At 37.6% G+C, this 14453-nt stretch overlaps 1 long non-coding RNA gene across 1 annotated transcript; it reads right to left on the bottom strand.

Moving 5' to 3' along the window:
- Positions 1-6702: 6702 nt before the first annotated feature.
- Positions 6703-9709, bottom strand: LOC133755621 (uncharacterized). The gene is made up of 3 exons (XR_009865429.1): positions 9653-9709; positions 8229-8279; positions 6703-6753 (listed from the first exon to the last, which is right to left on the bottom strand). It is a non-coding gene; the product is annotated as an uncharacterized LOC133755621 (long non-coding RNA).
- Positions 9710-14453: the final 4744 nt, after the last annotated feature.

The following is a 14453-nucleotide window of genomic DNA, read 5'->3' as shown; positions in this document are numbered from 1 at the left end:
AGACAACAGAAAACAAACTCACCTATTATTGACATTCTGGCTAGGGACAACCAAAATGTCTGTCAACGGATTATCATCCCTGTGAAAACAAACGAAAAACCAAAAATACCATCAGACAATTTGGAAGAAATGATGCTCTTTCAGACAGGAGTTTCAGGGAACAAAGAATAAGTCATACATGCGAAAGCCTAGGGACACATGATGGGAACTAAAGCCACAGTTTAGGATCATGACAGCGAGACCTGTAAGCCTGCCTCAAAATATGCTTGTGTGTGTATGTGAGGGTGTGTGTGTCCATATGTGCTTGTGTATGTGTGTGTGTGTGTGTCCTTGTGAATGTAATTATTTACTAGAAATAGAAGGAAGCAAGGGGAAGCACCAATGTGATGGTTAAGAATCCTTCCCCACATTCTGTTCTCTGTCTCGTTCTGGTCAATGTCAGATAAATTTGGGAAATGAGAGGGAAATGACAGTGTAGGGATGGGGAAATCCATCTGGATAAAAGTTGATGTAAGGTTACAAATAAAGGGGTGGGGAAAATGCTGGAACAATTACAGTTGAATGGCAAAAATTAGTCCCTGGTGGCCATTTGGTTAGCCTGAAACCAGTAACGTAGGTAAGCATCTACCTAAACTATAAGATTTTATAAACTGAAGAGAGAGCATGAGAGCAGAATGATTATTTTTCTTTGTACTTTGTTTCTAGTATACCTTATTTTTTAGAGAAAATTTATTTGTGGAAAAATTAAAGTACTGAAAGTTTCTATATACTGATTATACTCATTCTGTCTCAGACAGTTTCTTCTATTCCTAACACCTTATATTCTTGTGGTACACTTGCTAATATACCAAATAAAACCCATAGTTGGGGTCAATTTATTGTATTGCACAGTTCTATGTGTTTTGCTAAATGCATGGTGTCATTGTCCATCATTACAGCATAAATTTCCCTGCCCTAAACCTTCCCTGCCTCCTACCTATTCATTCCTCTACTCATCCACCAATGCCTAGCAACTACTGATCATTTTTCCTGTCTCTATACCTTTCTAGAATTTCATATAGCTACAATCATATAGTAAGTAGCCTTTTCATATTGGCTTCTTTATCTTAACCATATGCATTCAAGGTTTCAACATGTTTTGTCATGGCTACATGGTTCAATGATTTTTAGTGCTGATAAATATGCCATTTTATGTACATGCTGGTTTGTTTATACACTCCTCTATCAAAGGATATGTTGGTTGCTTCCAATTCTTAATAATTACGAATAAAGTTGCTAGAAATATCTGTCTGTATGTAAGTTTCCATGTGGACATAACTTTCAAGCCAATTGAGTAAATACTTAAGGGTGCAGGTGCAGGGTCGTATAGTGAGACTATGTTTGGCTTTGCAAGAAACTGTCAAACTATTTTAGAAAGTGGCTGCATTATTTTGCATTCCCACCAGCAATGAATGAGGGTTCCCACTGCTCCACATCCTTGCCAGTATTTGGTATTTTCAGTATATTGATATATTTCAGTATTTTGGTATATTTCAGGGATTTTAGCCTTTCTAATAGGCATTTTTTAGTATCTTATCGTGTTAATTTGCAATTCTCTACCAATGTATGACTGTGAGCATGTTTTGATATGCTTAAGGACTGTCTGTATATCTTCAGGTTGAGGTGTCTGGTCAAAGGATTGTTATGTTTTCCTGCAAAAATCATTCCTTTATCATTACTTAATGGCCCTTGTTACAAATGACAATTTCCTTACTTTGAGCTCTGCCTTTTCTGAAATTAATACGGCCATTCTTGCTTTTTCAAAATTAGTGTTAGCACGAAATAGCTTCCTCTATTCTCTCATTTTTGTTCCACTTGTGTCTTTATACTAAAGTAGGTTTCTTGCAAACACTTTTTGGTTGGAAATTATTTGTGATCATTTTTCTATCTGACCCTATCCTTTAGTTGTTGTATTAGCTTATTTACATTTAAAGGGACTTTAATACAGTGGTGTTAATTGATAACTTTTTCAATTTTTCTCTGAGTTCACTGTATAAAAGTCCTTTAATCCCTTTACCCACATGGGAAACCTAGAAGAAGCTCCTGGCTGCTAGCTTCAGCCTTGCCCGACCCTGGTCCTTGGGCCCACTTGGGGAGATAGCCAGGGGATGGAAGCACTCTCTATTTCTCCTCTCTGTAACCTTTTCAAACAAACAAAGAAATCAGCTGGCGCCATGGCTCACTAGGCTAATCCTCCACCTGCGGCACTGGTACCCTGGGTTCTAGTCCCGGTTGGGGCGCCAGTTCCGTCCCGGCTGCTCCTCTTCCAGTCCAGCTCTCTGCCGTGGCCAGGGAAGGCAGAGGAGGATGGCCCAAGTACTTGGGTCCTGCACCCACATGGGAGACCAGGTGGAAGCACCTGGCTCCTGGCTCCTGGCTTCGGATTGCTGCAGCGCGCCAGCTGTAGCGGCCATTTGGGGGGTGAACCAACGGAAAAAGGAAGACCTTTTTCTCCGTCTCTCTCTCTCACTGTCTAACTCTGCCTGTCAAAAAAATAAATTAATAAACAAAGAAATCTCTAAAACAAATACAGATTTTGTAATGCTTTGTAATATTCTGTTCTGGTTTTCCTTGAGCATTATGAAATCAATGCAATAATTGAGAAAACAATACTTCTTGAGTGAACATTTTAATCCCAAACTTAATTTGTATTAATTAAATTATCTGACACTTCAAAGGTGTCTAGAAATAGATTTTAGATATTATTATTGGTCTGCCTGGTGATAATAGAAGTGTTTGGAGATCCATATTAGCATCATTTTTATATTCTGGCTTTTCAACCTTTTCTGCATTGATAATTTGTCTTCAGATTAAGTTTCAGACATCACATGTGCTCACAAATTTCAAAAATGAAATTAATGGTTCTTAAATTTTACAAGAAATTCCTTTGGCAAAACCTGTTCAAATGAACACATCAGAATCTACTCTTCTCATTATTCTTCAGTCATATTCAGTTATGATTAAGCCAGCATCTCTGAAAGGTTTCTAATGGAACGGTCGTCTGAAATTATTAATACAAAATAATAGCACTTATGTTTCATGTGTTATTCAAATACTTTACATATAATAATTCCTTAAGTCTCATAATACTCTTATGAAATCTATAGGATTATCTCCATTTGATAGATGAAAGCAATTAGCCTCAGAGAGGGTGACTAACTTTCCTACTATTACAAAATAGAAGTAACAGACATGAGATTGAAATTCTCTTATCGTTAATACTTACCTGACTTTTCAAATGTTTATGTAAGTTTGGGAAACTGATTGCACACATTTTGCTTGTTTTTAAGGATTTATTTATTTATTTCAAAAGCAGAGTTACAGAGAGAGAGGCAGAGAGAGAGAGAGAGAGAGAAATTTTTTCTTTGACAGGCAGAGTGGACAGTGAGAGAGAGAGACAGAGAGGAAGGTCTTCCTTTTGCCATTGGTTCACCCTCCAATGGCCACCGCGGCCGGCATGCTGCAGCCAGCGCACCGTGCTGATCTGATGGCAGGAGCCAGGTGCTTATCCTGGTCTCCCAAGCGGTGCAGGGCCCAAGGACCTGGGCCATCCTCCATCTGCACTCCCTGGCCACAGCAGAGAGCTGGCCTGGAAGAGGGGCAACTGGGACAGAATCTGGCACCCGACCGGGACTAGAACCCGGTGTTTAGGCGCCGCAAGGCGGAGGATTAGCCTGTTGAGCCATGGAGCCGGCTATGACTTTCTTAATTTGATCTAAACACACACACCCACCCATATATATATATATATATAATTGAAGTTATTTACAGATCTTATTGTGAAAAGATTTAGATTATGTCAAATAGAGTCTAAGTTGCTAAGGATACTTCTCCCAGTAAATATTATATATCTTGACCTCTATTTCTTTTCATGGCTTCTGTGTATATTGTGTCTGTGTGTGCACATGCATGCTTTGGACAGATGTTTGAGTATCAACATGTATATATATTAACATGTGTATAAATATAGCTATGTACACAAATTTATTTCAAAAATTCCATATAAAGTGTACATTACATTTTAATTATATTTTCACATTAATTATTTGAAATGCTCAAAGACACATTTATGTCTGTGTGTACATGTAAGTCTGGAACAAAATACCATTCTTGTATTAGGTCCCAAAGAAGAGAGATTGATGAAATGCCTGGAAAAGTATTCAAAAGAATGATTATATGATGGTCAAAGAGATACAACTGGACACAGATAAATAGCTAAACAAAATCAGAAAACAATGCACAAAATCAATGAGATATTCAGGAAGGAAATAGACATTCTAAAGAGGAACCAAACAAATCTTGGGGATGAACTCACCAGATCAAATGAAAAATACAGTTGATATTGAAATCTTTACTTAGTACATACTAAATTGATCTTCTGTATATAAAGATAATTGAAAATGAATCTTGATGAAGAATGGGATGGGAGAGGGAGTGGGATATGGGATGATTGTAGGTGGGAGGGTGATTACAGGGGGAAAAAACCGCTATAATCCAAAAGTTATACTTTGGAAATTTATATTTATCTAATAAAAGTAAAACAAAATAAAAAAATACAGTTGAAAGCCTCAACAACAGACTTGATCAAACAGAAGAAAGAATATCTGAATTTGAATACAGGTCATTTAGAATATCATCTCAGTCATCAAAACAAACAAACAAAAAAGTAAAAAGACAAATAAAATGAAGACAGTCTATGAGACCATTGGGAAACTACCAAACAAATAAATATCCAAGTTATGGGAATCCCTGAGAGAGAACAGAGGATTAATGGACTAGAAAACCTACTCATTGAAATAATGGCTGAAAACATCCCAGGTTCCTTCCATATCTAGAGAAAGATATGGACATCCTAGGATAGAAGGCCCACAGAACCTCAAATAGACATGACTAGAAAAGATCTTCACCATGACATATTCTGTCAAACTCTCTGAAGTACAACACAAAGAATATTAAAATCTGCAAGAGAAAATTATCAAGTGACCTTTACTAGAAACCTCATTAGAAGAGTAACTGTGGTTTCAACAGAAACAATACAGGCCAGGAGAAAACAGAAAGATATAGTCAAGTTCTGAAAAAAAAAGTCTATCAGAATACTTTAACCAGCTTAGCTATATTTCATAAATGAAGAGATAGATATTCTGAGACAAACAAAAATTGAAGAAAGCTGTCTATACCTGATCAGCTTTATAAACAATGCTTAAAGTAGTTCTATAGATAGAAACAAAGAAGAGAACTGTTTTCATGTAAATACACCTTTGCATGGAAATTGCATTTTGTGTATTTGTAATGAATATCTTTGGCCTATGGAAAAAAAAAAAAAGACTCAAAATTCATGTTCAGGTTTTCTACAAAGAGCCTCCTACCCATCAGCTTATTTCACCTGTGCCTGCAACAGCCAGAACTGGCCTGTGCCAAAGCTTGGAACCAGGAACTCAACCTGGGTCTTCCAAATGCTTGGCAAGGATCCAACTACCTATCACCTGCTACCTTTTAGCATGCACATTAGTAGGAAGTTGAACCAGGGGTTGGGCCTGCACTCAAACGCAGGCACTGTGATATGGGAAGTTGGATCTCAAATGACATATTATCCACTGTGTCAAATGCCCACCCCTCAAAGACCCTATTTTTCTCCATTTTCTTTGAAGGCAGAAAGAGAGAATGAGAAACAGAGAAGGATTTCTCTTGTCTGGTTCACTCTCCAAGACTAACACACAGGCATTCTGAACATTTCCTTAGAGCTTTGTCTAGGGGCTACTCAATGTGAATTATCAGAAGGAAGAAGTCCTCTTATAACATACTCTTATTTAATCCAAATCTATGCAAAAATATAGGAAAAGTAGCTACATATGCTACTGTGAGAACACACTAAAGGAGTGGCAAAGACTGTCTGTTGCCAAGCTCCATTCAAGAATTTTGCCAAATCACAATCTTCACCTTTCTCTGGTATATTTGCTTTTCTAAGTGGCTATATTTATATCTTTACAATTTTGCAAGTGATAGTGACAAATCTACTGATTGGAAGAGGTGTGCTTTTTATGACCAGTGTATCTTATGTATAATTTGATCTCGGGAAAATAGAAAATTCTCCACAGATCCTACAGTGAAAAGATGTAGAAAGTATCAAGACACCCTGTATTCCTAAGGATATTTTCAAGAGTAAATTGTACTAATCCCAAACTTATTCCTTCTTTCATTGTACTATGTTTCAGCAGGTGTTGACAGAAATATCTATGTGTGATTCTATGCATAAACATTTACTTGAGAATATGTATATCTTTTAAAATTTATTGGAACTTTGGGGGACATCGCTGTGGTGTAGTGGGTAAACCCCAGTCTGCAGTGCCAGGCCTCCCACATGGGCGCTGGTTGCGGCCTAGCTGCTCCACTTCTGATCCAGCTTTCTGCTGGTGCACCTAAGAGGGCAGCAGAGGACTCCTGCACCCACATGGGAAACCTAGAGGAAGCTCCTGGCTCTATAGTTCATACTGGCCCAGTTCCAGCCATTGCAGCCATTTGGGAAGTGGACCAGCATTTGCAAGGCCTCGCTTTCTCTCTTTGTCTCTCTCTGTTTCTCTCTCTCTCTCTATCTACCTACCTACCTCTCTGTAATACTTTCACATGAATAAGAATAATTCTTTTAAAAAATTTGTTCGAACTCACCATTCATTAGGGTCTTCCACAGTGACAGAGTGCAGTTTACCCTGGTTTGGGCTAGGAGATTATAAAGCAAAAGTACACAATCAGAAAGGATGCTGATTTTAAGCTAAGTTTTTCAGATGAAATCAGTACAGTTATTCTAGATACAAATGGATTTTTACTCATATGTTTGAGGGTCTTTCCAAAAGTTTGTGGAAATTAAATAAGAACGTTAAGTTACTTTAGTGCAAAATAATTTTATTTTTATTTATTAATGATGTTGATTCATTCATGTGTGACCTAGTAGATTATAAACTTACTTTGTTGGATCAGAGAGCTATAGGTACTCATAAACTAGGTGGTCTTTAGTCACTACTTAAACCCAGTGTTGATGTTATTAGGAACACAACTTCATATTTCAGGTATAAACTTCTTAGTGATATGAACTTAGTAATGCTCTAGATATAATTAAAACTATTATTAACTTAGTCACAGAGAGGGATAGCCCTTTGTGGTGCCACTTCATTCAACTCAACTTCAATTTGTAGGGACACATCCCTCTCACCTCACCTAAATTCTTGATTCTCAAGTCTCACCTTCACCTCCTTACTTCCTTACTTTCACCCATGTTTGTGGTTCTTGTCCATGAGATATGGTCAGGTAGCTGCAGACCTGAGTCAGGGGTTCATTCATCCAATAGTGTGTCTGGCATGGGTTATGGGTGTCTTGAGGCTTTGGGGACATTTCTAGGGTCTGTTAGTTTTCTTTTTCTGTGCTTAGGGCTCCTCTTCTCTGTGCTCAATTTTACCTTTTCCTTATTGCAAACAGGATTCCTTCTCAATTCCTTTTTGTTATATGATGAATATTGTCCCCCAAATTTGATTATTTATATCCTTAGCCTTGTAACTCACAATGTGAGCTGATGTGCTAATAGGCTCACTGGAAACTAAGCAGTTAAGACGAGGTTCTATTGGCATAGAGTGAGCTCCTAATCCAATAAGACTGGTGTCCTTATAAAAAGAAAAAATGTGAATGCAGGCACAAACAGAAAGCATGCCATGTACATATGTGAGCAGAGACCTGGGTAAGGACTCTCTAAGTGCCAAGGAATACCATAGATGGACAGCAATTGACAATAGCTAGGAGAGAGAGGCATAGAACAGATACATTGTTACTGACCTCAAAAAAGGCTATGTGCAGTAGTTCATTTTCCAGTTCTAACCCCTAGGTCTGTTATATAATAAATTTGTTTAAGACACTCAGTTTGTCATATGTTGTTACATTAGCTCTAGCAAATGAACACTGCCCACTCTACTTCAGTCGCATGCACAAATGATCTGATAGTTTTCCAAGAATTTTGGAACTAGTTATCAAAATGGGAAGAAGTCTGTTTCTTCTGACCTGTTCCTCTTTTATAGAACTGGATGCAAAAAAGAAAAAAAGTTACAAACAAAAGCTGGCACTGCTTTAGAAACAGTTTTGAAGGAAATCTACATTTAATATGTATTTAGACATATGTGTGTATATCTGTATAGAAGTAGGTATCTGACCTTTCATTTTCGACTCCGCCATGAGTGGATGCTGCTTCATTTAGAGCAGGGCTGCGGGTTAAATTGTACATAATCAAACACCACGTGAATTCATGAACTTCATTTTTTATTCAAATTAGTTATAATTGATCTATAATTTTAAATTGGTTAAACCTAAAAAGTCACAGTTATTTAAAAATTTCAGATGAAATCAGTACAGTTATTCTAGATACAAATGGATTTTTACTCATATGTTTGAGGGTCCTTCTAAAAGTTTGTGGAAGTGTGTCTGGCATGGGTTATGGGTATCTTGAGGCTTTGGGACATTTCTAGGGTCTAGGTTATTTTTCTGTGCTTAGGGCTCCTCTTCTCTGTGCTCAATTTTACCTTTTCCTTATTGCAAACAGGATTCCTCCTCAATTCCTTTTTGTTATACAATGAATTTGATTATTTATATCCTTAGCCTTGTAACTCACAATGTGAGCTGATGTGCTAATAGGCTCACTCCTTTTTGTCCAAAGTAAAAAAGTTTTATACAGTGGAAATTAAACTCTTAGGCCTATAAAATAAATATTCATGCCTCAAGACTTTTTGAAAATGTTATTAACTGTAACAATTTCATTATCTATGGGTTTAATGATATTAAAACACATGTACACAGCATACACTGACCAAATCAGGGTAATTAGCATTTTCATCTCATTATTCTTTCATTATGTTTGGAGATGCTGAGATTCTCTCTTCCAGTTCTTTGTAAAATATGTAATAGGCTATTGTCAGCCCACTGTGCAGTGGAACTGTAGGACTTACTCCTTCTAACTTTCTTTTGATACCCATAGTACAGCCACTCTCTGTAACTACCTCCTAGACCTCTTCAAGTTCTGGGTACCTATACCTCTTGTCCCAACTGATTTCCAGCTTTAACAGCCTCCCTCTCACCATCTCCTTGATTAAACCCATCATGGTTGCCTTTCCTGCTCCATAGATAGGGTTGAATCACTGCAAGCTAGAAGCAAGAGTTCCACCCAATGTGATAGTGGGTTTGGGCTGAGTGGATTAGCCTCACATGGTGGCAGTGCCCTGGAGCATGAGGGATTGATCCTGGGAATATTAGCTCCTTTCTTTTCACTGAAACCTCCTGTTTTCCCTGCCTACATCTACCAAGTGTTTGCTTCCAAAATGGGTTCTCTTCTCCCTTGTGTCACTGTGCATCTCACACACAGGTATTCTGATAGCTGCCTGGGTTCTGAATTGTGATAGGCTCAGGTTTCTAAAGTACACAAACATATCATGAGTACATATTTTCTGACCTGGCCCACTTTTTTACATCTAGGTAGAAAACACAAACAGGTTACACACAGACACTGACAGGCTGTCAATTAACTGTGTGCTGTCATAACGACTCCAAAATGGTTTCCCATGCAGACAACAGAAAACAAACTCACCTATTATTGACATTCTGGCTAGGGACAACCAAAATGTCTGTCAACGGATTATCATCCCTGTGAAAACAAACGAAAAACCAAAAATACCATCAGACAATTTGGAAGAAATGATGCTCTTTCCAGACAGGAGTTTCAGGGAACAAAGAATAAGTCATACATGCGAAAGCCTAGGGACACATGATGGGAACTAAAGCCACAGTTTAGGATCATGACAGCGAGACCTGTAAGCCTGCCTCAAAATATGCTTGTGTGTGTATGTGAGGGTGTGTGTGTCCATATGTGCTTGTGTATGTGTGTGTGTGTGTGTCCTTGTGAATGTAATTATTTACTAGAAATAGAAGGAAGCAAGGGGAAGCACCAATGTGATGGTTAAGAATCCTTCCCCACATTCTGTTCTCTGTCTCGTTCTGGTCAATGTCAGATAAATTTGGGAAATGAGAGGGAAATGACAGTGTAGGGATGGGGAAATCCATCTGGATAAAAGTTGATGTAAGGTTACAAATAAAGGGGTGGGGAAAATGCTGGAACAATTACAGTTGAATGGCAAAAATTAGTCCCTGGTGGCCATTTGGTTAGCCTGAAACCAGTAACGTAGGTAAGCATCTACCTAAACTATAAGATTTTATAAACTGAAGAGAGAGCATGAGAGCAGAATGATTATTTTTCTTTGTACTTTGTTTCTAGTATACCTTATTTTTTAGAGAAAATTTATTTGTGGAAAAATTAAAGTACTGAAAGTTTCTATATACTGATTATACTCATTCTGTCTCAGACAGTTTCTTCTATTCCTAACACCTTATATTCTTGTGGTACACTTGCTAATATACCAAATAAAACCCATAGTTGGGGTCAATTTATTGTATTGCACAGTTCTATGTGTTTTGCTAAATGCATGGTGTCATTGTCCATCATTACAGCATAAATTTCGCTGCCCTAAACCTTCCCTGCCTCCTACCTATTCATTCCTCTACTCATCCACCAATGCCTAGCAACTACTGATCATTTTTCCTGTCTCTATACCTTTCTAGAATTTCATATAGCTACAATCATATAGTAAGTAGCCTTTTCATATTGGCTTCTTTATCTTAACCATATGCATTCAAGGTTTCAACATGTTTTGTCATGGCTACATGGTTCAATGATTTTTAGTGCTGATAAATATGCCATTTTATGTACATGCTGGTTTGTTTATACACTCCTCTATCAAAGGATATGTTGGTTGCTTCCAATTCTTAATAATTACGAATAAAGTTGCTAGAAATATCTGTCTGTATGTAAGTTTCCATGTGGACATAACTTTCAAGCCAATTGAGTAAATACTTAAGGGTGCAGGTGCAGGGTCGTATAGTGAGACTATGTTTGGCTTTGCAAGAAACTGTCAAACTATTTTAGAAAGTGGCTGCATTATTTTGCATTCCCACCAGCAATGAATGAGGGTTCCCACTGCTCCACATCCTTGCCAGTATTTGGTATTTTCAGTATATTGATATATTTCAGTATTTTGGTATATTTCAGGGATTTTAGCCTTTCTAATAGGCATTTTTTAGTATCTTATCGTGTTAATTTGCAATTCTCTACCAATGTATGACTGTGAGCATGTTTTGATATGCTTAAGGACTGTCTGTATATCTTCAGGTTGAGGTGTCTGGTCAAAGGATTGTTATGTTTTCCTGCAAAAATCATTCCTTTATCATTACTTAATGGCCCTTGTTACAAATGACAATTTCCTTACTTTGAGCTCTGCCTTTTCTGAAATTAATACGGCCATTCTTGCTTTTTCAAAATTAGTGTTAGCACGAAATAGCTTCCTCTATTCTCTCATTTTTGTTCCACTTGTGTCTTTATACTAAAGTAGGTTTCTTGCAAACACTTTTTGGTTGGAAATTATTTGTGATCATTTTTCTATCTGACCCTATCCTTTAGTTGTTGTATTAGCTTATTTACATTTAAAGGGACTTTAATACAGTGGTGTTAATTGATAACTTTTTCAATTTTTCTCTGAGTTCACTGTATAAAAGTCCTTTAATCCCTTTACCCACATGGGAAACCTAGAAGAAGCTCCTGGCTGCTAGCTTCAGCCTTGCCCGACCCTGGTCCTTGGGCCCACTTGGGGAGATAGCCAGGGGATGGAAGCACTCTCTATTTCTCCTCTCTGTAACCTTTTCAAACAAACAAAGAAATCAGCTGGCGCCATGGCTCACTAGGCTAATCCTCCACCTGCGGCACTGGTACCCTGGGTTCTAGTCCCGGTTGGGGCGCCAGTTCCGTCCCGGCTGCTCCTCTTCCAGTCCAGCTCTCTGCCGTGGCCAGGGAAGGCAGAGGAGGATGGCCCAAGTACTTGGGTCCTGCACCCACATGGGAGACCAGGTGGAAGCACCTGGCTCCTGGCTCCTGGCTTCGGATTGCTGCAGCGCGCCAGCTGTAGCGGCCATTTGGGGGGTGAACCAACGGAAAAAGGAAGACCTTTTTCTCCGTCTCTCTCTCTCACTGTCTAACTCTGCCTGTCAAAAAAATAAATTAATAAACAAAGAAATCTCTAAAACAAATACAGATTTTGTAATGCTTTGTAATATTCTGTTCTGGTTTTCCTTGAGCATTATGAAATCAATGCAATAATTGAGAAAACAATACTTCTTGAGTGAACATTTTAATCCCAAACTTAATTTGTATTAATTAAATTATCTGACACTTCAAAGGTGTCTAGAAATAGATTTTAGATATTATTATTGGTCTGCCTGGTGATAATAGAAGTGTTTGGAGATCCATATTAGCATCATTTTTATATTCTGGCTTTTCAACCTTTTCTGCATTGATAATTTGTCTTCAGATTAAGTTTCAGACATCACATGTGCTCACAAATTTCAAAAATGAAATTAATGGTTCTTAAATTTTACAAGAAATTCCTTTGGCAAAACCTGTTCAAATGAACACATCAGAATCTACTCTTCTCATTATTCTTCAGTCATATTCAGTTATGATTAAGCCAGCATCTCTGAAAGGTTTCTAATGGAACGGTCGTCTGAAATTATTAATACAAAATAATAGCACTTATGTTTCATGTGTTATTCAAATACTTTACATATAATAATTCCTTAAGTCTCATAATACTCTTATGAAATCTATAGGATTATCTCCATTTGATAGATGAAAGCAATTAGCCTCAGAGAGGGTGACTAACTTTCCTACTATTACAAAATAGAAGTAACAGACATGAGATTGAAATTCTCTTATCGTTAATACTTACCTGACTTTTCAAATGTTTATGTAAGTTTGGGAAACTGATTGCACACATTTTGCTTGTTTTTAAGGATTTATTTATTTATTTCAAAAGCAGAGTTACAGAGAGAGAGGCAGAGAGAGAGAGAGAGAGAGAAATTTTTTCTTTGACAGGCAGAGTGGACAGTGAGAGAGAGAGACAGAGAGGAAGGTCTTCCTTTTGCCATTGGTTCACCCTCCAATGGCCACCGCGGCCGGCATGCTGCAGCCAGCGCACCGTGCTGATCTGATGGCAGGAGCCAGGTGCTTATCCTGGTCTCCCAAGCGGTGCAGGGCCCAAGGACCTGGGCCATCCTCCATCTGCACTCCCTGGCCACAGCAGAGAGCTGGCCTGGAAGAGGGGCAACTGGGACAGAATCTGGCACCCGACCGGGACTAGAACCCGGTGTTTAGGCGCCGCAAGGCGGAGGATTAGCCTGTTGAGCCATGGAGCCGGCTATGACTTTCTTAATTTGATCTAAACACACACACCCACCCATATATATATATATATATAATTGAAGTTATTTACAGATCTTATTGTGAAAAGATTTAGATTATGTCAAATAGAGTCTAAGTTGCTAAGGATACTTCTCCCAGTAAATATTATATATCTTGACCTCTATTTCTTTTCATGGCTTCTGTGTATATTGTGTCTGTGTGTGCACATGCATGCTTTGGACAGATGTTTGAGTATCAACATGTATATATATTAACATGTGTATAAATATAGCTATGTACACAAATTTATTTCAAAAATTCCATATAAAGTGTACATTACATTTTAATTATATTTTCACATTAATTATTTGAAATGCTCAAAGACACATTTATGTCTGTGTGTACATGTAAGTCTGGAACAAAATACCATTCTTGTATTAGGTCCCAAAGAAGAGAGATTGATGAAATGCCTGGAAAAGTATTCAAAAGAATGATTATATGATGGTCAAAGAGATACAACTGGACACAGATAAATAGCTAAACAAAATCAGAAAACAATGCACAAAATCAATGAGATATTCAGGAAGGAAATAGACATTCTAAAGAGGAACCAAACAAATCTTGGGGATGAACTCACCAGATCAAATGAAAAATACAGTTGATATTGAAATCTTTACTTAGTACATACTAAATTGATCTTCTGTATATAAAGATAATTGAAAATGAATCTTGATGAAGAATGGGATGGGAGAGGGAGTGGGATATGGGATGATTGTAGGTGGGAGGGTGATTACAGGGGGAAAAAACCGCTATAATCCAAAAGTTATACTTTGGAAATTTATATTTATCTAATAAAAGTAAAACAAAATAAAAAAATACAGTTGAAAGCCTCAACAACAGACTTGATCAAACAGAAGAAAGAATATCTGAATTTGAATACAGGTCATTTAGAATATCATCTCAGTCATCAAAACAAACAAACAAAAAAGTAAAAAGACAAATAAAATGAAGACAGTCTATGAGACCATTGGGAAACTACCAAACAAATAAATATCCAAGTTATGGGAATCCCTGAGAGAGAACAGAGGATTAATGGACTAGAAAA

The sequence above is a fragment of the Lepus europaeus genome, unplaced genomic scaffold, assembly GCF_033115175.1.
Source record: "Lepus europaeus isolate LE1 unplaced genomic scaffold, mLepTim1.pri SCAFFOLD_633, whole genome shotgun sequence".
Lineage (NCBI taxonomy): Eukaryota > Metazoa > Chordata > Mammalia > Lagomorpha > Leporidae > Lepus > Lepus europaeus.
This window is presented reverse-complemented; position numbering and strand designations above follow the sequence as displayed.